Source organism: Neomonachus schauinslandi, chromosome 4 (assembly GCF_002201575.2).
Source record: "Neomonachus schauinslandi chromosome 4, ASM220157v2, whole genome shotgun sequence".
NCBI lineage: Eukaryota > Metazoa > Chordata > Mammalia > Carnivora > Phocidae > Neomonachus > Neomonachus schauinslandi.
This window is the reverse complement of record NC_058406.1, coordinates 37,875,931-37,903,377: the sequence shown is the minus strand read 5'-3', so window position 1 is coordinate 37,903,377 and position 27,447 is coordinate 37,875,931. Positions and strand designations below refer to the sequence as shown.

The window sequence follows — 27,447 nt, the reverse complement described above, 5'->3', positions numbered from 1 at the left end:
TGCAAAGTAAAGAAGACATTAAAGCCTTTTTAGTGGGGCACAAATTCAGGGGATGGGGGTTAACATTTAGGCAAACTGATGTGTGTGTGTGTGTGTGTGTGTGTCTGTTTCTAATACTTGGCTTCTGTGGAGGATAAAATTAAACTACAGAACAGAGGAAATAAGTAAGAAGGCTATTGCAGAAGTGAGATAATAGTGGCTTAGGGTGGTTGGCAGTAGAGATGAAAGAACTTAAAGATTTGACATATGTACTGGAAGTTAGATTATTGAAAGATTTATTATATCTGGGAATGAAGGGAGAGTGAGGAATTAAGATTGAGTTCAGGTTTCTGGCTGGGCAACTGGTTGAATATTGTTGCCATTGACTGTTTTGGGGAATTTTGAAAGGTAAGCAGTGTGGGTAGATAGGGGAGTCAGCACATTTGTTTTGAAAATATCAAGTTTTAGATACTTATGAGATCTCTAAGGAAAGATATCTAGTAGTCTTTTGGATGTACAAGGCTGGAGTCCAGGGAAGTTTGGGCTGGAAACATACATTTGAGAGCTGTTAGCATATAGATTATATTAATGCCTATATTTGCCTAGGAAGAAAGGTAGAGAAAAAAAAGATAAGATAGTAGATGATCAAACTCTGGGGAATTTCCATATTTAGAGGTTGGACAAAAGAAAAGAGGCCCACATAGAAATCAGAAAATAAGTGGCCAGAAGTAGGAAGTAGGAAGAAAGCCAAAAGTAGAATGAACAGAATAGTCATTGAAGAATAAGAGGTGCTGGGAGCATACATATGCAGAAGTTTTGTCAAGAAGAGGAGTAGAGAAATAAGTAGTATAGAGTTGGGTGCAGAGTTATTTGCTCACGGTAATGATCCAGAGAGAGAGCAGGATTGATGATGAAGGAGACACAGGAGATGATCAAAAGGGTGCCATCCTTGGGAAAGTGAACGGCGTGGGATCCAAAAGACATGCTGAGGACCTTTGTTGGGAAGAAGGACACATTCATCCATGGTAGCGGGATTATACAAAAGAAACATAGGCATGTTTCTAATTTTGGCTATGGGAATATGAGAATCCTCCTGTCTGATGGTTTCTAAAATGGAAAGCATTAGAGAAGATTATCCTTGAAGAATGGCGGTGAGGGAAAAAGAATAAGGGTTTTCAAGAGATGGAAGAAAGTATGAACTAGTTTGTTTTTTTTTTTTTTCCCCAGAGAAAACATGAGAAACCTACTTACCAGAATAACCTTGTAGAATTGTTGAGCAATGATAACAGCTACTTGAGGACTAAGATCATAAATTTAAAATGCAGACATTTTACCTCGATACGTGATTTTCTCCAATTATAAGGGGCCTGTATAAGGTAGGTAGAAGAGTTCATTATGGGTATGAGTTTTGCCACAGGAGAAAAAATGGATGGCGACAAGAAGATTGAAGGTGTTCATGAGGACATAATTATGATAGACATGGATAGGAAGAAAAAAGAGGAAGGAAGCTGACAGTCATGAAGTAGAAGGATTGATGGATTGGACTTCAAAGAATTATTGTAAAATAAATGCTTCAGCAAATTATATTGAAAGTTGCAATTGTAAGACATGATGTGGACATTTGAGATTATATGTAGGGTAGAGTGTGTGCATCTGTGTATACTTAAGAAAAAGAGAAAGATGGTGGTGGTGGCAAGAGAAGCTGAAGTAGAGTGAAGGAAAAGATTATCAGAGATCCTTTTTATTCATTCAAAAAGTATCTATTAAGGACTTACCATGAGCCAAGCATTATTTTGTTTGCTGACAGCACTGAGGTGAGAAGCCATGATGTTAAATGGATCATCTGTATGAATGTAGAAATCACTAAGAAGGAAGATAGAAAGTGGGTGTGGAGAGAAGGAAGTGAGGCAAAGATTAAGGCTGTTGATGGGTAAAGCAAGTTGAGCAAATCTAGTGATTCACCAAAGTGAAAGCCATGGTATTATTGGCCCCTAAGTAATAATATTGACAACAATAAAATGAACAGTTACAAATATAGTGAAAAATACTTAAGTAATATTTATGTATCAAGCACTGCACTGAGTATTAACATATATTAGTTTAATTCACAAAATACCCATGAGATGGTTACTCCTATTCCATTATTCAGAGTAAACAGTGTTTGGGAGGAAGGAAGGGGGGAAAAGCCAGGGAGCTTGGGTTGGATTAAAGGAGGTGGGAATGGAGAGGAGTGGTCAGGTGAGAACAGATGCCGGAAAAGTTCTGGACTTGTAGCAGTGACTGAAGGAAATCAATAGTAAGGTATGGTGGAATGATCTCTGATAGCCTTCCAGTTGAGGTGGGCAGTGGTCTCTAGTGCCATATTCATCAGGTGGATAATGGCTTTGATGGCAACTGCTTCCTCCGAGAACAGGAGAGGTATAGCCAAAATGACTGGGGCCTCTCCTCCTCCCATCGAGAAAAGCAAAAGGTGATTCTGCTAAGGGGGGAAGAGAAAGTGAACTCTTACCTGCCCCCTACCTCCTAATACTCTTAGAGCAGTTCTGCTTTTAATTGCTTAAGATTACAGAGATTTATGTAAGGATTTTTAGAAACATAGGCTTTGTTTAAAAATTATAAAGGTATGTTTAAAAAACACTGGTCTAGAGGATCATTTAATCTTAAGAATATTCAGTTCAATCCCCTCATTTTTGAGAGAGGGAACTAAGAGCCCTGAGAGGAGGTGGGAATTACTCAAGGTCATACCATGAGTTCATAGTAGAATCAGGTTATGTCTTCTGACTCCCAGTCTAGTGTTCTTTACCACACCCATCTGATCCAGGTTTAGAGCCCTAACAAATTCTCTAGGGTAAAGAGTGCAGCAAGCTTCTGCTGAACTCTCATCCCTATTCTGTGTCTGACCTATCTCCTGCTGGCAGCCCACATCTAAGATTTTTAAAAATTCATGTTATGTTAATTACACCATAATCCCTGTCTCTACTGACTCTATTCTATTAAGAAATAATTCACTGTTTTGTCAATAACCCTGGGTGTTCTCTCCTGACAGTGTGGAGAGGTGAAGCCTTCCAGCAAGCTTTGCTCACCCCAGCAGCAGTATTGGGCTCCATACTTATAGAACTACTAGCAGAAAGTGGTTTCCCTCATGGTTAGGAGACTCTAGGTGGGGCTCTTTGTTCTTGTTTGCAATCAACAGAAAAGCCACTGTGCTGTCATGCAACAGAGTTCCCCCACCTTTCCCCTTCCCCTTATCTGCTTTTCTGTTTTCTACTTTCATTCTTGTTTAAACTACACAGAAACTTCCTGTTATTAAAAACCCTAGAATGAAACGGTAGGGATTCTTCTATATTTTTGTTCACTGATATATGCCAGACATCTGTAATAGTGGCCAACGCATAATAGATGGTCAATAAATATTTGTTGAATGAGTAGATGCATGAACAAATAATTAAATTGATAAGATCTGGATAAACTGATACTAAAACTCTGCTCCAACTTTCTCACTGTACACAGGGCTAAGAGTCAAGTGCTCTGGGTACTAGTCTTGACTGGACTGAAGAGATGTAGCAAAGAGAGAAGTAACTTGCCAAGGTCACTTATCCAAATAGGCTGTGTAGATCAGATGTCAACGGTGGTATTCTGTTGTTTGAGATTCAAATGAAATTAGTTCAAAGCTCTCACCTTATGTGCAGTGGAAGCTTTGCTCCCTCTCAGAATTTTGAGGTTGAGCTCCCTCTCAACCTCTCAGAATTTTGTGTGGATTGGGGTGAATTTTGGTATTGTGATTTGTTGCTGGCTCAAAGCTCTCTGAATTAGTTCAGTTTATGGTTCATTTTGCTGTCATGTGTACAATGTCCTTATTGACCCAGACAAGGAACTCATCTCCTCTCTTGGGTATACCTAAATTCTCTCTCTCTCTCTCTCTCTCTCTCTCTCACACACACACACACACACACATTCATGCCTATCCACAGGCATACACAAAGACATGCAAAAAAAAATCTAATACATAAAGCTTTTTGTATGTGGATCAGATCTTCCTGAAGATTTAGGGAGATGGAAGGAATTTATATTATATCAATGCAAAAAAAATATTAGTCATGCCTGTTCTTAAGGCATAACCATTTCTGTTAATTTGAGCTTCATCTTCCTCATATCTTAATCCTTATATATATACATATATCTTAATCCATTCCTCCCACTTCCCTTTCCTTCTCTGTTTACCCATCTTTAGATTTCTGTTCATATCTTATAAATTACAAGAATTCCATCTTTTGTTTTCTTGTTACCAGTTGAACCTCATCACCTGTGATTTCATTTTCTATCCCCAAGTAGTATATCATAGATTTTTTCTAAAATAAGGCAGTTCCCTTCTCAAGATGTTCCCTTCCAATGATGTTATTGGAAGATACTGAGGTTAATTCATAGCATTTATAGAAAAGTTGAATAACAAATCCTTGGGGGAATTCCCAAGCATCAGTTGGGGGATCTCAGCAATAAAATTCATGACATGACTACTTATGTATTAACATGAATATGACTCAGTGTCAATTTTGTTTCTTGTTTCTCTATTTCCAGTTTCAGATTTACCAGAAAGTGACTGTGATTGTCCTGACCTGTCATAGTTAAATGAGTTATGCCCAAGGGCAGGACCATCTTGAATAGACAAGGCCATGTGCCCACTACTGGATATTGGAGCTGTTTCCAGGGCATGAAAAATCACTGGGGATTCAGTAGCCACCCCAAGCAGTATCTTCCACACTGCTTCTCTTAGGACTAAACTTTACGCTCATGCTTCTCATTCATTCAAAAGTATCCACTAGGAATGTGTTCATAAGTGGGCCTTGGGTGCTGGAATATAAAGAAAATAAATAAAAATGTGTGTTCTAGAAATCACTGACATTGCTGTCAGTGATTGGAGTGAGAAATACTTGTGAGGTTGTGTATGTGATTTGAGCAGGAAGGTAAACCATTTTTAATAAAGACTTGAGTATCCAAGAGAAAACTAGCTTTAAAACACCCATTACCCATTGTCATGGACATCTCAGGAATGTTGTATAGTTCTCTAGTCTTCCAGAGCTGCTTTGAAAGCAACCAGCCTCAACAAAGAGATACATTGATACTTGAACAACTCAGTTTTGAACTGTGCAATTCCACTTACATGCAGATTTGTTTTTTAAATAAATACAGTATATCAGTGAGGTCATATGATACGTGTCTCACTGATATGAGGAATTCTTAGTCTCAGGAAACAAACTGAGGGTTGCTGGAGTGGTGGGGGGTGGGAGGGATGGGGTGGCTGGGTGACAGACATTGGGGAGGGTATGTGCTATGGTGAGCGCTGTGAATTGTTTAAGACTGTTGAACCTGTACCTCTGAAACAAATATACATTATATGTTTAAAAAAAAAAAAGAAGATAGCAGGAAGGGAAAAATGAAGGGGGGGAAATCGGAGGGGGAGACGAACCATGAGAGACTATGGACTCGAGAAACAAACTGAGGGTTCTGGGCGGGGGGGTTGGCCTGGTGATGGGTATTAAAGAGGGCACGTTCTGCATGGAGCACTGGGTGTATTACACAAACAATGAATCGTGGAACACTACATCAAAAACTAATGATGTAATGTATGGTGATTAACATAACATAATAATAATAAAATAAATAAATAAATAAATGTAATATAGTACTGTAAATGTATTTTCTCTTCCTTATGATTTTCTTAACAACATTTTCTTTTCTCTAGCTTACTTTATTATAAGACTGTAGGATATAACATATGCAGTATAAAAATATGTGTTAATTGACTCTTTAAGTTATGGTAAGGCTGCTGGTCAACAGTAGGTTATTAGTAGTTAAGCTTTTGGGGAGTCAAAACTTATATGTGAACCAAAGCAATCCTGAAAAAGAAACACAAAACTGGAGGTATCACAATTCCAGACTTCAAGTTATACTACAAAGCTATAGTAATCAAAACAGTATGGTACTGGCATAAAAATAGGCACATAGATCAATAGAACAAAATAGAAAACCCAGAAGTAAGCTCACAAGTATATGATCAGTTAATCTTTTTTTTTAAATTTTATTTTATTATGTTAGTCACCATACAATATATCATTAGTTTTTGATGTAGTGATCCACAATTCATTGTTTTCGTATAGCACCCAGTGCTCCATGCAGTACGTGCCCTCCTTAATATGGTCAATTAATCTTCAACAAATCAGGAAAGAATTTTCAGTGGGAAAAAGTCTCTTCAACAAATGGTGGGGAAAACTGGACAGCTACATGCAAAAGAATGGACTGTTGGGGTAGCACTAAAAGGAGCTGAAAATGCTGAGGGTTATTGACTCTACTATATAAGCAGGACGTCAGTGCCAGGAGGCTGTTTGCAAGTTCTTAAACTGAGCCATGTAGAGTCAGACATGAATATATCAGAACTGCTAACCACAGATGGTCATGACAGAATAGGGATCTGAATCATGAGTCAGAGGGCAGGATCCCAGGCCTGGAATGGATCTTAGAAATATCTTTTCTTATCATTTATCACCTCAGTGGTAAGTTTATGGCTGCCATGGGAGAGAAGTAAGAATAAGTGATAGAAACTTGTTTTAGTGGAAACAGCCTCAGAGTCAGAAGAATCAGGTTCAAGCTCCAATACAATCATGTACAAGTTGAACATTGCTTTCAACAGCTCAGCTAACATTTCTGAGCCTTGATTTTTTTTTTCATTTGTATAATGGGTGCTATAGTAATATTTACTTCATGGGGAGGGGTTATGAAGCTTACTTTTCAAAATGTATTCTTTCATTTATTCATTAAATTGATTCAACAAATACATAGTAAGATTCTGTTATATGTCAATAACTGTATCGGCATTAGAGATGCAACAGTGAACAAGACACACAAATTCTAAAACTGTAAAAATATAAAACATAAGTCAAATGTTAATATTTTATATTATTGTAGTGGGTCCAGAAATTTTATTTGCAGCTCATAGACAAGTTGTAATATCTTCCTCTCTGTAAAACATCTCTGGTCTTCCTCAGGAGTTCAGTGTGATAGAAAACTTGAAAAAAAATAATAGTAACACTGGATTTTATTCAAAACCAGTAAATTTAATCCTATGGCATAACCAAGCCATCCCTTTATGTATGCATTGCTCTTTACATAAAATTATCTGGTCTTTCAGATTCTGCTTCCCTCCCCTTCTCTCCTCCTCCCTTCAAAACCAATATCTAGTGGTACTGACCTCATGGCAAAAGGGACACTGGAGTTTTGGATCCATGCGGTGTTCTCTGGCTTCTCCTTGATCTTGGCTATGAAATGGCAGGTCTGGGTTGCTCCTCAGACAGAAGACCACCAAGGTGTACCACCTTTTCTGAGGTCATCTACTGTAGTTAACTTGGGCTGGTATAACAATTACCATAGACTGGGTAGTTCAAACAGCAAACTTTTATTTTTCTTATAGTTTTGGAGGCTGGAAGCCCAAGATCAAGGTGCCAGCTGATTCAGTTTTTGTTGAGAACCTGCTTCCTGATTTTTCAGGAGGCCACCATCTTGCTGTGTGTTCACATGTTGGAGACAGAGATCATCTCTCTCATGTCTCCTCTTATAAGGGCACTAATACCATTCATGAGGGTTCTATCTTAATGCCTTGATTTTCTTACAAAAGCCCCTCTTCCAAATATTATCACATTGGGGATTAAAGCTTCAGCATATTAATTTTGAGGGGGACATAATCATTCAGTCCATAGTAGCATCTGCTTATAATGCCTATTGTTGGTGTTTTTTGTGGTCCCTCTTTCTTTCTCTCTTAATTTATTAGGGCTTTGAAGTCCTCTCTGGAGGATACAGTCTCATATGGTCTGTCCCAGGTAGTTTGTCCTGCCATCCCAGCCAGATTCTCAGTTAACTGCTAAGTCCTCTCATGGGAGAAATATGGGAATTCCTAATTCTTGTTCATATCCCACAGGAACCAAGTTGTTGTTCTACGGGTAGCCTAGAGGAAGTCTGTTTTATAAGTCCTAAATTGAAAATAGAACACCCTTATAGCTGTTTCTCTCATACTTTTTTAGATGTTTTCAAAATTTCACACCTCAAACAGACACACACACATAACTATTAAATTTTACATTGTCAGGAGTCAGGATTTGAATTCAGGTCTCTCTGACTACAAAACTCATACTTTTAGTCATTATCCTATATAGTAGTTGCTCCTTTTCCATGGGGTATACATTCCAAGACCCCCAGTGGATGCCTGAAACCACAGATAGTACCAGACCCTGTAAATATTATGGTTTTTTTCCTATACATGCATACCTATGATAAATTTTAATGTATTAAGTTAGGCACAGTAAGAGATTAACAATAATAATAATAAAATAGAAAAGTCATAACAATATACTGTAATAAAAGTTATGTGAATAGATAAAGATGTGATATATAGAGAGATATAGATATATATGGGATATTACTCAGCCATCAAAAAGGAGGAAATCTTACCAATTACATCAACATGGATGGAACTGGAGGGTATTATGCTGAGCAAAATAAATCAATCGGAGAAAGACAATTATCATATGATTTCACCCATATGTGGAATTTAAGAAACAAAACAGAGGATCATAGGGGAAGGGATAGAAAAATAAAATAAGATGAAATCAGAGAGGGAGACAAACCATAAAAGACTCTTTTTTTTTTTTAAAGATTTTATTTATTTATTTGACAGAGAAAGACACAGCGAGAGAGGGAACACAAGCAGGGGGAGTGGGAGAGGGAGAAGCAGACTCCCTGCCGAGCAGGAAGCCTGATGCGGGACTCAATCCCGGGACTCCAGGATCATGACCTGAGCCGAAGGCAGTCGCTTAACCAACTGAGCCACCCAGGCGCCCAAACCATAAAAGACTCTTAACCATAGGAAACAAACTCAGGGTTGCTGGAGGGGAGGTGGGTGGGAGGATGGGGTAACTGGGTGATGGACATTAAGGAGGGCACATGATGTAATGAGCACTGGATGAATGATGAATTACTGAACTCTACATCTGAAATTAGTGATACACTATATGTTAGATAATTGAATTTAAATAAAATAAATTTTAAGAAGTTATGTGAATGTTCTCTCTCTCTCTCAAAATGTCTTATTGTACAGGCATATCTTGTAGATATTGCAGATTTAGTTTCAGACTACTGCAGTAAAGCAAATATTCACAATAAAGAGAGCCAAATGAATTTTTTGGTTTCCCAGTGCATATTAAAGTTATGTTTACATTATACTGTCATCTGTTAAATGTGCAATGGCATTATGTTTAAAGAAAAACAATGTACATACCTTAATTTAAAAATATTTTATTGGTAAAAATTCTAACCATCATCTGAACTTTCAGTGAGTCATAGTCTTTTTGCTGGTGGAGGATCTTGCCTTCATGTTGATGGCTGCTGATTGATCAGGTAGTGGTTGCTGAAGGCTGGGGTGGTTGTGGCAATTTCTTAAAATAAGACAACGGTCAAGTTTGCTGCTTGAAAGAAAGTGACTCTTTCTTTCATGAACTATTTCTCTGTAGTGTGCAATGTGGTTTGATAACATTTTACCCACAGTAGAACTTCTTTCAAAATTGAAGTCAATCTCAAACCCTACCACTGTTTTACCAATTAAATTTATGTGATATTCTGAATCCTTTGTTGTCATTTGAACAATCTTCACAGCATCTTCACCAGAAGTAGATTCCATCTCAAGAAACCACTTTCATCCATAAGCAACAACTCATCTGTTCAAATTTTATCATGAGATTGCAGCAATTCACTCACATCTTCAGGCTCCACCTCTAGTTCTAGTTCTCTTGCTCTTTCCACCACATCTGCAGTTACTCCACTGAAGTCTTGAACCCCTCAAAGTCATCCATGAGGGTTGAAATCTACTTCTTCCAAACTCCTGTGAACGTTGATATTTTGACCTCTTCCCATGAATTATGAATGTTCTTAATGTCATTAAAAATGGTGAATCCTTTTTAGGTTTTCAATTTACTTTGCCCAGACCCATCAGAGGAATCACTACCTATGTCAGCTATTGCCTCATAAAGTTGATTTCTTAAATAATAAGACTCAAAAGTTGAAATTTCTGTTTGATCCATGGGCTGCAGAATGATGTTGTGTTAGCAGTCATGGAAACAACATTAATCTCATTGTACATCTCCATCAGAGCTCTTGGGTGACAAAATAAATTATCAATGAGCAGTAGTGCTTTGAAAGAAATCTTTTTTCTAAGCAGTAGGTCTCAACAGTAAGCTTAAAATATTTAGTAAACCATGTTGTAAGCAGATATGCTGTCATCCGGACTTTGTTGTTCCATTTATAGAGCATAGGAAGAGTGGATTTAGCAGAATTCTTAAGAGCCCTATGATTGTCAGAATGCTAAATGAGCATTTGCTTCAACTTAAAGTCATCAGATGCATTAGCCTCTAACAAGAGAGTCAGCCTGTCCTTGAAGCTTTGATACCAGGCATTGACTTCTCCTCTGCAGCTATGACAATGCTAGATGGCATCTTCCAATATAAGGCTGTTTTGACTACATTGAAAATGTGTTGTTTAGAGTGGCCACCTTTATTAATGATTTTAGCTAGATCTTCTGGAAAACTTGCTGCAGCTTCTATGTCAGCGCTTGATACTTCATCTTGCACTTTTATGTCAAATCTCATGAACCAGTCTCAGCTAGCTCCCAGCTTTTCTTCTGCAGCTTCCTAACCTCTCTCAGCCTTCATAGAATTGAAGAGAATTAGGGCCTTGCTCTGGATTAGGCTTTGGCTTGAGGGAATGTTGTGGCCAGTTGATTTTATCAAAACCATTAAAACTTTCTCCATATTAGCATTCAGATATCCATAATAGCAATAAGGTTATTTTGCTTTCTTATCAAATGTATGTTCACCGGAGTAGCACTTTTAATTTCCTTCAAGAATCTTTCCTTTACATTCACAACTTAGCTAACTGTTTGGTGCAAGAGGCCTAGCCTTTGGCCTGTCTTGGCTTTCAACATGCTTTCCTCACTAAATGTAATCATTTTTAGCTTTTGATTTAAAGTGAAAGGCATGCGACTCTTCCTCTCACTTGAACACTTAGAGTCCATTGTAGGGTTACTAACTGGCCTAATTTCAATATTGTTGTGTCTCAGGGAGTAGGGAGGCCTGAAGAAAGAGAGATACAGAGGAACCACTGGTCAGTGGATTTGTCAGAACACACACATTTATCAATTAAGTTTGTTATCTTATATGGGCACAGGGTACCCCAAAACAATTACAATAGTAACATCAAAGATCACAGATCAGGATGCCTGGGTGGTTCAGTCAATTAAGCATCTGCCTTCTGCTCAGGTCATGATCACAGGGTCCTGGGATCAAGTCCCACATCAGGCTCCTTGCTCAGCAGGGAGCCTGCTTCTCCCTCTGCCTGCCACTCCCCCTGCTTGTGTGTGCTCTCTCTCTCAAATAAATAAATAAAATCTTTTTTTAAAAAAAGATCAAGATCATCATAACAAATACAATAATGATGAAACATCTGAAACACTTCGAGACTTACCAAAATGTGATAGAGACACAAAGTGAGCAAGTGCTGTTGGAAAAATGGCACCAATAGACTTGCTTGATACAGGATTGCCATAAACCTTTAATTTGTAAAAAAAAAAAAAAAAAAAAAAAACCCATAATATCTTTGAAGTACAATAAAGTGAAGCATAATAAAATGAGGTATGCCGGTATTATTCTTACCCTTCCCCTTGCAATGTTGTGAGATGATAAAATGCTTATGTGATGTGATGAAGTAATATGAATGATGTAGATATTTTTACATAGCATTAGGCTACTTTTGACCTTCTGACCAGGCATCAGGAAGATTATCTGCTTCCAGACCGTGGTTAACAGCAGGTAACTAAAACCATGGAAAGTGAAACTGCAGATACAGGTGGGGACTACAGTATAGAGAAGTCTCATTTGAAAGCATGTGCTAGTATTGTTAGATTCACATTCTGATAGATATTTAGAACTAAAAATATCTTAGAGGTCATTCTCTTCATTCTTCATTTGAAAAATTAAAAAAAAGACCCATAGATGAATGATTCACCCAAGGTCACACAGAGCCTGTAGGCTTCTGGGTCTTCCTTCAGCTGGGCATTGGGAAACTCATACATATAGGAAACTCTCACTGCCCTCGACCCAGTGGTTTCCCTCCTTGTGAACAGCAATTTGGACTTGAATGTTAACTCTAGCACTTACTAATTAAGACATCTTACTGAAATCTTCTAAGCCTCAGCATCCTCATCTGTAACATGGAGAATATAATATCCTAACGTGTAAGTATTAGGATGTAAGGAGAAGAGCTGATTAAAATGCCTAGCACAGAGTAGGAACTCAATAAATAGTAGTTTCTTTCTTGTCTGATTCTTTGTTGTTACTTCCTAGAGCTCTCCTAGCTGCTGACTTTGAAATCATGCCCGCTGTGTTGGTTGAGCCCTGCCTACTCTGTGAACATTGCCTGATTCCCTGGAGTTGGCCCATTGCCAGGTTGGACTTATGATCCCTGGCCCCATTGTACAGCCTCCAGGACCCCAGGCTGCCTGACGTGACTTCTACCCTAGCAGATGTTTTCTTACCCCTTTCTACCAGCTGTTCAGTCTTGCTAGAGCTTTATGCCTCTTGACCCATTGCCAGTCTGAACTTGGTGACCTTGAGATCTGTGATGGTTATTATGATGCACCAACCATATTCCCCTTCAAGGAAGACTTATTGCCCCACATCCTGGGAGTGTTTTCAGCAGAGAGCCTTCAGCTATAAGCTACAGCTCAGGTCAAAGTTTTGCCCCTTCCTGGGGATTCCACATCCAATGACTAATTCATGGAGACCCAATTTGGAACAACTCTCAAAGACCATTCTAGCTCCATAGCTCCCAAAGGGTATAGCTGAGGCTGCCCTTGGCCTTGTATCACAACTCAATTTCCCTCCATCCACTCCTCCTTCCATCCCTGCCCTTCCATAGGCATTGATCCCAAGCACTCTTTACACATCTGGAGTGCTAATATCCATTTCAGTTTCTGCTTCATGGGTCCATGAAAAAGGTCCCCTCAAACTGCAACCATTTCCCAACACTGTGAATTCTGATTTTGCCCAATAGATCCTGGACTGTTCCTGCTCACACTCTAGACTGACTGTGTGTGTGTGTGTGTGTGTGTGTGAGTGTGTGGTGTGTGTGTAAAAGACAGACAGACAGCCTTGCTGGTCTGGTAGCCAAGAAGCCAAATCTATAGGGAGGTCTTTTCACAACTTTCTGCTACTGGATTGTGTTTTAGTGAAGTTAGTAGTCAGTTGGACTTTAATCTTGAACAACCTCTATTCTTCTTGTGTGTGTGCCTTACTCTGACAGGTCCTGACAGTAGGAACACAGGTTAAATCAGACCCACTTTTGTCCTGAAGATGTCACCATCTAGGCTGAGAGGCAGGTATTATATAAATAAATTATAGTAAGGAATGGTAAGTGCAATGAAAGAGATACTTCCTGTCCTGAGGAACTTGGATGATAATGTTTTCCTGGCAGAGTAATTCTAATGATTAAATGAAGACACATCACACAATGCCTGGCACAGAGGAAACACTTATTGAATCAAATCATTTTATTTTGCAGGTTAGGAGATTAAGGGCCTAAAACATTGAGTGACTTGCTTATGATCCCATAGATAGGTAATGGCCCAGCTGAGACTAGAACTCAAGTCTCCACATTCACCCTCCATGACTTTTTGCACCATGCATTTTGCCTCAAGAAGGTAAGAGGTGTGTGTGTGAGCATGCACGTGTGCATGCATGCACACATGTGACCTATCTGCTAGTATTGTTTTCAGACCTAAACTTCTGGAAAACTGGCTGCCTCCCTCATAATTTAGGCATACTGTATACATGGTTCCAGGCTGTGTTTTGCAAGTTCCTTTGTTTTTTGCTGAAATGAGCCCAGCAGCTGAGCAGTATTTCTGTTCCCACATCCTATTTACCCTTCACGCTTAGTGGGATGACGGAGAAGCATCAGACCGCAGCAGTGACATTTATATGAAAAGAACCCATTGTGTCCTTTGTAAGGAATAGCATGTAGCTCTAAGCCATACTGCTTTCCCATTTGCCTTCCTCTGGGAGGCCCTGGCAAGAGCTTGGCCCTCCAGAGGGAGCTGCCTGAGTCCTCATGCCGGAAATTATATTCTGTAATTAAAATCAATAGCAAAACAGACACACAGCAGAAAGGTAATAGAACACAACAGAAAACCATTGAGTAGCATATTGCCAGGTATCAAAATAGGTTTTTGAACTTTTGTTTAATCTGCAAATGCCGAAAGTCATCCGTAGGAGAGAGGCAGTGCGCCCCAAACCTTAGCCTCACCTAGGGAAGGGTTTAGCTAAAGAAGCCTCCTGCTTAAATCCTCCAAAGCCCAGCTTCTTCAGTCCAGCAGTGCTCCTTTAAAGTCTCTGACCAACCTTGTGTTATTAAGCCAGTGGACTCCTAGCCCTGGAGATCTGTTCACAGCCTGTGTCCTGAAACCCTCACCTTAGCCTATCCAGTGCTCCATCCCTTACATGCCTCTTGGAATCCCTGCTTTCTGACCTACTGCTGTGACCACAACACCTCTTTTCCTCTTTAGATATGATAATTGATGTTACTTTTCTGACATTTTTCCATTCTTGGATCATAATCTATTCTCATATCTCAGGCTGCTCCAGCCCTGGTCTAAACCAGCTCAGTCTCTGGGACTTTCTTTTACTGCAGCTTCGTGTCTTCCTTGTCCAGACAACCAGGGCTCAGATGTAACTTCACCTCTTCCCCTCCATATGAATTCCCTGCTGAAATCTTCCTTCTCATTCAGATATAACATATGTATGATGATCTTCTGTATGTGCCAGGCATGGAGCTAAGGGTATTCACATATTATGTTTAATTCTTAGAGATTATAGCTAATCCCATAGCCACTCATTTTACAGATGATCTTAGAATGAAGTGACTTACTCTAGCAAGTCAGTGACAGAGCCAGAATTCAAATCCATGTCTTCTGTCTCCCAGACCTAGCTTGCTCCACCACAGCAGAGCTACTTTCTCCTTGCAGAGGCAATCACATAACTCCATTACAGCATGCAACATGCTGAATTTTTCAAACAAGTAGAATAATATGTCCATAGAGTCAGGAGGTCCACAGTAGGAATGTGCCTAAACAACAAGCATGAAAGACTTTTCTTCAAGCCTAAAAGAAGTAGACCTTGTTAAATTTTTGCTTAGAGCCAAAGTCTTTCTCATTTTTAAACACTGGACCCTAGGCAAATACCCATTGGCTTTGTGACATTCATGGTGGCCTCCAGAGGGTCCATCCAGGTGCATCAGTAAGTTGAACTTTGGTTTCTTTTTAAACTTCTTATTGAAATATAATATGCAAACATAAAAGTGCACATATCATAAGTACATGGCTTGATGCATTTTCAGTCTGAATATGCCTATGTAACCAGCACCCTAATCAAGAAACAGAACATTACCAGAATTTCAGAAGCCCTCTTTGTGCTCCACTCCCCCAGGGATAACCATTATCCTTACTTAATTCCACAATTTATTTATCCATTGTATGTTGATGGCATTTGGGTACTTTCTATTTTTGTATATTACAAATAGTTTTGTAGAATATTATTGTATATGTATTTTGGTGCACATATGCATGTATTCTAGTGAGGGTATGAGAGTAGAATTGGTCAGCCATTGAGTATACATATTCTATTAGTTTCCTGTTGTTTCTATAACATTACCACAAACTTAGTGACTTAAAGTGATACAAATTTATTTTCTTACATTTCTGGCAGTAAGAAGTCCAAAATGAGTCTTATGGGGTTAAAATTAAGGTGTTGACAGGGCTGGTTCCTTCTGGAGTCTCCAGTGGGAAATCTGTCTCCTTGTCTTTTCTAGCTTTTAGAGCTACATTTCTTGCATTCTTTGGCTCATGGCTCCTTCCTCCATTATCAAAGTCAGCAGCACAGCATTTTCAAATCGTTCTTTGCTTCTGTCTTTACATTGCCTTCTCTCTTATAAGAACCCTTGTGATTACATCAGGACCTCCCAGGTAATATAGAATAATTTCCCCCTCTCAAGATCCCAACTTAATCACATCTGTAAAATCTTTTTCCCATATAAGGTAACATTTACAGGTTCCAGGGATTAGGATGTGGACATCCTCGGAGAGTCTGACATTCTTCAGCCCACCCCACATACGTTCTACTTTATAAATATTGCCAGCACTGCGAGGTGATACTCCTACCAGAAATATATGAGAATTCTGGTTGTTCTACATCCTCATCATGCCTATTCCATCCTTTTCACTTTACCCAGCTTTTTTTTTTTTTCCTGTCTAACTCAAAACTATCTGGAAAGTCAAACTTTCTGTATCCACAGTTATGCTCGTGCCCTCCCTTTCCCTCACTAAGCACAATAATTCTCCTCACTGCTATTTTTGTTAAGAAAGAACACTTTAAAAAATGAGTTCTACCCTACAGAGAAAGGGATGCCTTATGAGGTGGTAAACATTTTGTCACTAAAGGTATTCAGGCCTATGCTAGATGAACATTTGTAGGAAAACTGTAGAGACAAAATCAATATTGAATAGAGGTGCTCTCTTAACAAGCCAGAGATTGGAAGTTGAAAGACTTAGGTTTTGGTTTTGAGTTCTCTATTTACCATCTAGGCACAAGCAACTTACTTAACTTCTGTGAGCTTCATTTTCCTTATTTTTACACTGAAGGTATTACTACATGCATTTGCTGTGATGATCAAATGCCACCTCCTCTGGGTTACCTAGTCAAATAACCATTTCCATAACATGGGGATATATATTTTTAAACATAGGTACCTATTACTTTTATTATAGCACTGATCACATTGGATTATAATGACATACTGCTTACTGCTTCTTGCATGAATCTTCAAATTCTGCAAAAGCAGGTATTTTATGGGGTGTGTTTACTGATGTATTTTCTGTGCTTAGCAGAATAAACTGCACATGGTAGGTGTACAGCAAATGCATGAATCTTATTTCCGTCCTAGGACTGGTCTGAGAATCTAGTATAATGTTGGCTAAAAACACTTGAAATTTCAGAACACTTCCAAGATGCATTGTGTTGTTCCTGTCATTAGTATCTTGTTGGTCCAGGCAGTAAGTCTCTGGGTTAGTCACTGAAGCCAAATGGAGCCCCCTCATCAGGGAAGGATTCTGGGAAGGGAGTGATATCTGTCCCATCTGAATTTCTCTTTGAGGAACATGGGGTGTTCTCTACAGGACACTATTTCTGCTTTTCTGAAGAGCAGGTCTAATTACTGGTGATAATTAGTTGCAACTTAAGGTCCTCCAGGCAATTTGTGGAAGTGCAAATTGCATCTAGGCTCTCCAGGATTTGATGTCCTTTCCCTTGATGTCTCATACCATCTCTCTTCCTGTGAAATAAGAGCAGAAGGAAAAGGTGCCTGAATGGGGCCAAAACATAAAGGTCAGCTTTACAAAGGACCTCCTTTGCCACTGTCTGCTGCAGAATAAACCTCCAGTGCCATTCGGGTGGCTGCAAACATTTGGGTAGTCAGAGAAGGAGTCATTTACTCCTTCATTCCTTTGACAAATGTTTGAGAGTTGTCTCTGTGCTAAGCTCTGTGCTGAGTGCTGATAATGAGAGGTGAGCAGATGTGGGCCCAAGCCATTATGTTGCTCACAGTCTACTGGGAAAGACAGATATGAAAATAGACAATTGCAAGATAATCTGATGATGATGCCAGAAAGAAAAACAACAAACAAAATTGGTAACAACAACTACCATTTATTGCCCAGATAATAGTCTAGATGCCCTACATCTTTTTTTCCCCTAATCTTTATAGTAGCCTTAAAATAGTAAAGTTCCCTTTTTTAAGATGAGGAAAATGAGGCTCAAGGAAGTAATTGGGAAGTTAGAGGCAAGTTTGGTGAGGTAACTGAAGTGAAGGAAGGACAGGAAGGCCCTCTGAGCCTGAACTCAGAATGTTTGGATAAAGAGATGGCCAAAGCTGCAAGGTGAACCTGAGAAAATCAGCCCACAAACCTGTTCTAGACTTGCTTCCTAAGTCTTTTCCTCTCCATTTACTGAGTCCCACCCTCAGAACATCATTCTTTATCTTTTTTTTTATTTATTTATTTGACAGAGACAGAGACAGCGAGAGCAGGAACACAAGCAGGGGGAGTGGGAGAGGGAGAAGCAGGCTTCCTGCTGAGCCAGGAGCCCGATGTGGGACTCGATCCCAGGACCCTGGGATCATGACCTGAGCCGAAGGCAGTTGCTTAACCAACTGAGCCACCCAGGCTCCCCATCATTCTTTATCTTAAGATAAAGAGTTAGAGAGTAGATAGTTCTGTTACATGCAATGTTTCCCATCATCTTATTATACTTGCAGTTACATTGCACACATCTTACAGATTAGCATTATTGACAGCTGCCCCTATGGCCCTCCTCTTAATCAAAATCTGGTTTGACTTTGAGCTGATTTCTTACCTTCTAAAAATGGAATAATGATACTACCCATGATAACACTGTTGCCCCTAAATCTAGCCTCCAGCTGAATCTTACTGCCTAAATCTAAATCTTACTGCCAGCTTCCCTAGGGAAAGATTGTGCTAAGCATGGGGGCCCAATGAAAGAGGTCATTATCCTTCATGGATTAAGTTTTCAGGTTTCCTATCTCTAGCTCCTAAGCTCCTGCCTTGGGTTTTAGAGAGCATCAGACCTGGGGAGTGGTTTCTCCTCTATTGGAGGCACAAAACAAACAACAAACAAACAACAACAAACTTTTGGCCTTCCTTTCCTTTTCAATGCTAAGACAGAGAAATACATTTGGAGGATAGGGGCCTTTGGCATGACAGGTGTCTTTGTCTGGAGGAATAAAAAATGATAGGTCAGGGCCCAGAGAGGAGAAAGCAAAGGACTCCTTGCGTAGGGCTAGTTTTGGGCTCTGGGTGTGAGAGATGAAGGCGAAGCAGTTCTTTAGTGGAAAAGAAGCAAGGACATCTGAAAGAAGTCCTATTTAAGAATAAAAATGAACAGATGATACCTTCAATTTCCTGAGCATTTTTAAGGTGCCAAGCACTCTCATATAGTCTTTGCATATTTTATTTACCACAATCCTCAAATAACTCTATGAAATACATATTATTTCACCCACTTTGTAGACAAAGAAGCAGACTCAGAGTCTTTAAGACATGTTGCAAAATCACACAGCTAGTTTACTATAGAGCTGGGACTTTAATCCAAGTCCCTGTAACTCAAAAGATTATGTTCTTTCACATGGCATGCTCTTTCTAGTCCTATAGGATTAGTCATTCCAGATAAAAATGATTTAAAGTTACTGAATATACTTGGAAGTTTCCAAATCACCATCCTTTTTGTTGTTTTAAATGAGTTGTTTGTTTTACATTCCCTTGAGTTTGGAGGTAATATGTAGTTAATGAATGAATTAAATAATTGATTAAACCCATTTTTCTATTAACATTATAACAGTACTTCCATTAATATGAAAATATGAATGTGTCTCAGAGAAGTTTCCTTTGACATTATAATGACTATATTAAAATTACAAATATAATAATGAAATTCTAATTGTTTTAGAGAAACAATTAAAGAAGGCTATATATAAATGCTCTGAAAGAACTATGGAATGTTCATGAAGTACCAAAGAGGAATTTTTAGAAAAGTTGTTATGGAAAAAAGTACATAATTTTCATTAGAGTGGGCTGTAATTGCAAAATAATCATCATTTAAAGAGAATCTTTTGTTTGAAGTATTACAGTGAACAAAACAAGAATTGGCAGGTTAAAACACACAATGCAGCAATTTAGACAAAGAAGTATAATCCAAATTCAGGTTAATTTATAGCCTTTGATGACCTTCTTTAAGTAGGCATGCAGGATATATTCAATTTGTCCCTCCTTCCTGATCTTCTCTCCACCCTTTTACCATACTATTTTACACCTCACCCCCAGGCCTGCCTGTGTGGATCACATCAACACTCTCCTCTGACCTATGATTTCTATTAGTTTCCAGTCAATCAGGGATACCCCCAAAAGACAGAGGAAGGGAGAAATGTAAACTTGTGATATTTATTCCTTCCTGAAGGGTGATATTGGCTGGCTATGTCCCTTGTCACAGTTTTGAAAAGGGGCCTTCTCAACATAGTCCCTCAGCTTCCAGGGCCTGGTAACCACTCCCTCCCTTCCCCTCCCTGCCTCCAGGTGGTATCTAGCCTCTGGGTACAACACTATTCATCTAGGTTTTCCTATTCTGCTTCCACCTTTGAAAATAGTCCTGCTTTAAACTCTCCTATGCATTAGCTAGTTTGAGTGTGCCACCTAGTTTCCTGCTGTGACCCTGGGTATTAGTCAAGTGGTGTTTTGTTTACTTGTTTGCCTTGTTTTTGTTTTTGTTTTTGTTTTGTGTTGTTTTCACAAAATCATAAAGTTGTCTTGGTTCAAGTACTAAATTTTAAGCAAGTCCTATCATCTCTCTAGACTTCAATCATATCATCTTTAAACTGAGGATAAAAATTTCTATATCCCAGGTTGTTATGAGGATTAAATAAAGTAAACTGGGTAAAGCATTCAGCACAGTTATTGGCACATAGTAGATGCTCTGAAAATACTTGTTTCCTCTTCCTTTCTTTCCTGAATTGCTTAGCACTGTATTTGTCAAAGGAGAATATATGATTTGGGGGAATTGATAGAGTAGGCAAAGTTTCGGTAAATGTGACAGTGAGTTTTTAGGCACCCGAGATATTTAAACCCAGCTGGGGAGCTACTTGATAAAAATGCTGATTCTGGGAACTAAACTCAAAAGCTAGTCCAGATCAGTGTAGATTTCAACCCCTCCTCCATTATGCAAAACCCAACTCCACCATTTTTAAAGAAGGAATCAATTACCTGGGTAGGATTCTATTGTAAGTACCCACATTGCAAGGGGTAAGATTTCAAATTGATCCTGTTTCTGGGCCTACCCTTGCTTCTCTACCTCTCTTAAAAAAAAAAAAAAAAAAGATCTCATAAAAACAGGGAGTAGAAAAGTGTTTGCCGGGGCGCCTGGGTGGCTCAGTTGGTTAAGCGACTGCCTTCGGCTCAGGTCATGATCCTGGAGTCCCGGGATCGAGTCCCGCATCGGGCTCCCTGCTCGGCAGGGAGTCTGCTTCTCCCTCTGACCCTCCTCCCTCTCATGCTCTCTGTCTCTCATTGTCTCTCTCGCAAATAAATAAAATCTTAAAAAAAAAGAAAAGTGTTTGCCAAGGAGAGGTTGATAAAAGGGTACAAACTTCTAGTTATGAGATGAATAAGATCTGAGGATTAAAGTATAACATGGTGACTGTAGTTGATAATACTGTGTTGTAAAATTTACATTTCCTAAGACAGTATGGAAATTAAATGTTTTCATTTAAAAAAAAAGAGGTAAATATGTGAGGTGATAGATGTGTCAATTAACTTGGTGGTGGGAATCCTTTCATAATATGTACAAGTATCAAATCATCACATTGTATACTTTAAATATATTACAATTTTATTTGTCAATTATTCCTTAATAAAACTGGGCGCGGGGGGAATGACCTTGCAGCCTTGAGTCTGGCTGGCTCCAAACATGTCTCACTCATCTACAAAACTACTCTTTGGTATTCATGCCCATTTTCATTTCACAAATATTTTTTTTTCCACCAATTATGCCAGGCCTTTGTTGGACCCTGGAGAAACAGCATCTAATCAGTAGATATTTATTGATCACTTACTGTGTGCTAGACCCTGTCCTAAATCCTGGGGAGACAACATGAACAAAATGAAGTCTTTTCCCTGATGAAACTTTCATTATAGTGGGGCAAAACACATGACAAAACAAATATATAGTATATTATCAGGTATTGGTAAGTGACATAAAGAATAGTAAGTCAGGAAGAAGAAATAGAGAGTTATAGAGGAGGAATATTTTAGATAATGTGGGGCAGTTGAGCAAAAATCTGAATGAAATAAGAGAATGAGCCCTATGAAGCTCTAAAGAAATATATTCCAGGCAAAAGGAATAGCATGGAGTAAGGCCCAGAGATGAGAACAAGTCAGAAGGCCAGCGTAACTGAGCAGAACTGAGCAAGTAGTAAGAATGAGATCTGAGAAATAGCCAGGAGTTGGATCAGATGTAGAACTTTGTAGGCTGTGGTAAGGACTTAGGGTTTTGCCCTAAATTCACATCAGTGAATCTAATTTATGTTTAAAATATCACTTGGCTACCAGCTAGAGAGTAGACTAAAGGGGCCAGAGAAGGGGAAAGAGCAAGAGTAAAGGCAGGAAGTCATCAAAGAGCTTGCTGTAGTCATCCAGGAGAAAGATGAGGAGGACCTCAGGCCAGGGAGACTGCTAGTGGCTCAGCAGAAAGAAAATGGTACTTTCAGGAATACTAGTAAGGAGGCACCTGTGGTGGTCCAGGGAGAGCTGGTAGGGCTTGGGTCCTAGAGGTGGAGTGCTGAAAAGTAATTGGTTTCAGGAGGTATGTCAAAACAATGTGCTTGTGGATTTAATATGAGGTGCTAGGGAAAGACAGGAGCCATGACTACTAGGTTTTTGGCCTCAGTGACTGGTTAGTGCAATTGAAGAAAGAAAATCAAGAATTCTATTTCAGACATGTTAGGTTTAAGATGTCCGCTAGGTATCCAAGCAAAGATGTCTAGTAGGCAATTAAATACATGTCTGAAACTCAGGGGAAAGGTAGAGCATGAGATATAAATTCAAGAGCTGCAGTATCTAATTGGATTTTAAAGCCCCAGGATTGGATCAGAGTATAGAACAGGGACAGAATGCATTCTGGCCTTCAGGAAGCTCACAGGCCCTGTTTCTCTACCCTACTATTCTGTGAGGCTCTTGTGAGACAAGACTATTTGGATCTAGGTTATCTGTTCAGGCTTGGAGTTATACACATCATGATTCTGATTCTAGCTCCACTATTCGTCAGCTATGTGACCTTGAGGAAATTACTTAACTCTTCAAACCTATTTTCTCATTCTTAAAAGGGACATGTTAATAATAATGAATGGAATATAATAGTCCCTGTTACCTAGTAAGCCCTTAATAAATGTTAATTATTAATATTAAAATGATCATACTTACTATTATTATTATTATCATTAATGTTAGAGACTCACTGTTCCCAACCCACTTCTTCCTCCTTTTGATCATCTTTGGGAATGAATGAATTTGGAAGCAAAATAATTATTCCTTCAGCTCTTCACAATATTTCATATGATGCAAAGGACAACATTATTTTTAGTTAATATTTATTTACATAGATTATGTCTTTATTTTATTTAATGTTTTAAAGTCTTCCTTTCAAAGAAAGAAATTGACCTGGAAAAACAGTGGCTACTCAAAGAACGAGTGACTTTTATTTTTTTAAAGATTTACTTATTTATTTTGAGAGAGAGAGAGAATCTCAGGCACACTCCCTGCTGAGCACAGAGCCCCTCACCAGTTGAATCACAGAACCCTGAGATCATGCCCTGAGCCAAAATTAAGAGCCAATGCCAAACACCCAGGCGCCCTTCAAAGAATGAGTGATTTTTAAATAATGAGTTAGTAAGAAGCTATCATCCATGTGCTTGGCTAGCTTTCACTCTTGTTTTTCAATTGTACTTGGAGGACTGAACACAGAGTCTAAAAGATGTATCTGGTTTTATATAGTAACTGTGATTCAAAAAATGTTCATGTGAAGTAGTTTTGTAAATAGAATCAGATTCCAACTGAGAAATTATATGTAATACACAGAATATATTATGTGGGATATTCTTCATATACCTTTGATGATTTAAATCAGATCTGTTCAGGAGCATAGAGTAGAGCACAAGGATTAGTGAGATGATAGTGATGGTGTTAAGCATTCAAAAATCAAATATTTTTATGGAGGGGGGACTTTTTTTGTAGTCATTCATTTATTTGTAGTCAATTTTTAAGTATCCCCTATGTGAGAAGTGCTGGGTGCAACAAAACAAATAACTACTAATAACAACTACTATTCTCAAGCACTTTATATCTAAGAGAGGGAGGCACATGTGCACACACACACACACACATGTTCATTGAAGTGATGCAGATGTTATGACAAAAAAAAAAATCTCTAAGGAGTAGGGAGCAGTGGAATCCTACACCTAACTAATTTAAAAATCAGGAACACTTTTGAGTATAATTGAGTGTATTCCCTCTAGCTTAAAGTATCTCTATAATTGTTTCTGGCCAAGGAGAGTACTAATAGCCAGCGTAAAATAATGGTGCTTATTGATCAAGAGAAAAGAGGTGCCTGTCAGTGACTCTGAATGAGAGAAATGCTTGTTTCCTGCTGTTGTCTGGAATGGCAACAATGAGGACCTGGAGCACTGTGGGAGGCTTTTAAATATTTAGTCTGTGCCAACCCACAACTGAGGTATTTGTGTATTTAACTTGATAGAGAGATGAATTATATATGGGAATCTTTTCGTATCGCTTGCTCTACTTGTGTTGACAAACGTCCCATCATTCTCTAGGAAGCACATGCCATAGGGATTACTGCAACGTTCTGCAGATAATTTACTTGTAGGGTTTTTATCCCATATGCTGCTTTCTCTTCATCGCAGCTGTCTTTTTATTTATTAAAACACAATCACTGAACAGGGAACTTTTCCAGACTCCCTTTTCTCAAAGTGGCATTTTAGAGCTTAGGTCGAATGCACTCCCTAGTGAATGTATAGTTATTCCCAAGATTTTGTCTCTTTGAAACGTAAGGTAGCCCTTGGCCAGCTCAGTTCAGTGGCCAACAATTCCAGTGAAAATTTCATTCTAATTAAAAGAGAAAATGTATCATCTTATTTAAAATTGAAAGCTGAAAGTCCACAATTTTATGCCAATTGTCAGTGCATTAGATTAGATCTGGTATATTTTTGCATGGATAATGTTCACCTTATCCACATGTTCCTTTTTGGCCATCTACAGAGGTAAGTACACAGTTTTGTTGATTTCTTCATTTGCAAATGAGCGTATCAGATCTATCCTCCACTAGTTGACTGTAAGAATGTAAGATTATGCTTTTAACTACCAGAGTGGACTATTTGTATTCCAGGAATTTGACACAAAGTGGAGCCTCAAATTCTTTGCTATCTTATTCTGAATAAAAATCTAGTTGTAAGAAATAGCATTAATCGAAGCCTGGTTGAAGATAACACAATTCATTAGTTCCCCTGTTCTTAGACCATGCTAGATCATCTGAGAGCCGAATAACTGGACTGCATTATCTTTGTGCTTCATAGAGTTGCCTTGGTAGAATTCCCTTTTGATATATTGCCCTTGGCCTGCATTTAAAGACCCCATAAAATAATTTTATGAACTTTCTTAATGAATTTACTCTAAATATGGTAAGAAAACAGATGCATGCCATATGAAGGCATGAAAAAAAATTGTCAGGTTTCAAAATTATGACTAACTGGCTTATTTTTTCCCCAAGCAACTGGATTTTTTTTAACTTTATGAACTCTAAGAATCATATCACTGGTTGTAGTTCTTTTTTGCTTCAGCTACTAGGAACCTCAATTAAAGCCTACTTTTAATGAGTGTATAGTACTTTATGGTATTCATCTGTTTGTGATATCATTACTTCAAGCTTTGTTTCATTTTCCTGCCTATGATATCTTGTCGTCATTTCCTCTTTTGTTTATTATTTATATTTCTATTATATACATCTCTATAATTCACTCCAAATTTATTTTGGACCTAGGTCTACACACACACACACACACACACACACACACACGGCCATTTTTGGTCATCATGAGATCAAAAGTCCAGGACCCTTTCTATCCAAGTGTTTGTCCTAAAGCAAATAGGTTTTTCTTTTCAATTTTTCTAGATTTTTTATGTAAAAGTAGATATATTGTCCCAGTTTTTTATTTAAGATGAGTACATATGGAGTTTAAGTATAGAGAGAATTTCTGGCTATCTGAGGGCAAGATTTGGGATCTGCTACTAGGTTTGATCTTTCCCCTCTCCACAATTTGCCCTCAAAGACATCCCTTCCAGAATGATACACTCCTATACAATTATACATTTGTAGAAGATCCCTCAAATGGCAAGGTTCTGAGGTAGCTTGAGAGAGACTGCTGTCTAATCACCCCTCTTCACTGAATTGTTAAATTGTGTATTTGGGCATCATATAGACCAGATTCAAATTCTGTTTTTTCTGTTCAGGAGCAATATGACACTGACATATTAATTAAATTCCTTCCAATCTCTCAAATATTTCATCACTAAAAGGAAACAGATAGTTCTTATATCCCAAGATTGCTGTGAGTGTTAAATAAGGTAATTGGCTTAGCATGGACCCAGCACACAGAAAATGCCCTCTATTGGTGATAAGAACCTTGCATCAGTATGCAGGGCACCCAGTGAAGGCAGGGACCCTGCATACTGATACAAAGGTTCTTGTCACTGAGTTCATTTATTCAGTTCTTGTGCCAGCAACTTCTAGACACTGAAGATCTAGATATAGACACATAGTGTCTGTCATCAAGGAACTTATACTTGAGTGGCAGGAAACAACATTTCAGATGGTGACAAGTGCTATGAGGAAAATAAAACAGGGGGATGAGAGAGAGTGACTGCAGTAAGTCTAATTTAAATTAAGTGGTTGGGGAAAAACTCCTTGTGGGGGTGGTATCTGGGATGAGATACGAAACCATGAGAGACTATGGATTCTGAGAAACAAACTGAGGGTTCTAGAGGGGAGGGGGGTGGGGGGGGATGGGTTAGCCTGGTGATGGGTATTAAAGAGGGCACGTACTGCATGGAGCACTGGGTGTTATACGCAAACAATGAATCATGGAACACTACATCAAAAACTAATGATGTAATGTATGGTGATGAACATAACATAATAATAATAATAATAATAAAAGAAAGATAAGAAGGAGTTGAGGGAAGAGCATTCAAGAGAGAGGGAAGAGCAAATGAAAAGGCCCTGAGAAAGGGCTGAACTTGATGTATTTGTAGAACAGAAAGAAGGCCTGCAGGGCTAGAGCAGAGGAGGAAAGGACAGCAGTACAAGATGAAGTAGGTGGAAGTCATATCATGATGATGAGTTTAGCTCCCCACTTTTTTGTGCAGTAGAAAGGCACTAGAAGTTTTTAAGCAGGTGTGTAAAAAAATCTGATATTCCTGGGGCGCTTGGGTGGCTCAGTCGTTAAACGTCTGCCTTCGGCTCAGGTCATGATCCCGGGGTCCTGGGATCGAGCCCCACGTCGGGCTCCCTGCTCCGCAGGAAGCCTGCTTCTCCCTCTCCCACTCCCCCTGCTTGTGTTCCTGCTCTCGCTATCTCTCTCTCCATCAAATAAATAAATAAATAAATAAATAAATAAATAAATAAATAAATAAATAAA

The 27,447-nt window shown here is 38.8% G+C and overlaps 1 protein-coding gene and 1 pseudogene across 1 annotated transcript in view; one reads left to right on the top strand and one right to left on the bottom strand.

Moving 5' to 3' along the window:
* AGBL4 (AGBL carboxypeptidase 4) overlaps positions 1-27,447 on the top strand; it is a 1,445,284-nt gene that overhangs the window by 901,902 nt on the left and 515,935 nt on the right. The gene's annotated exons all lie outside the window — the stretch shown is intronic.
* Positions 9,349-11,089, bottom strand: LOC110575034 (annotated as a pseudogene).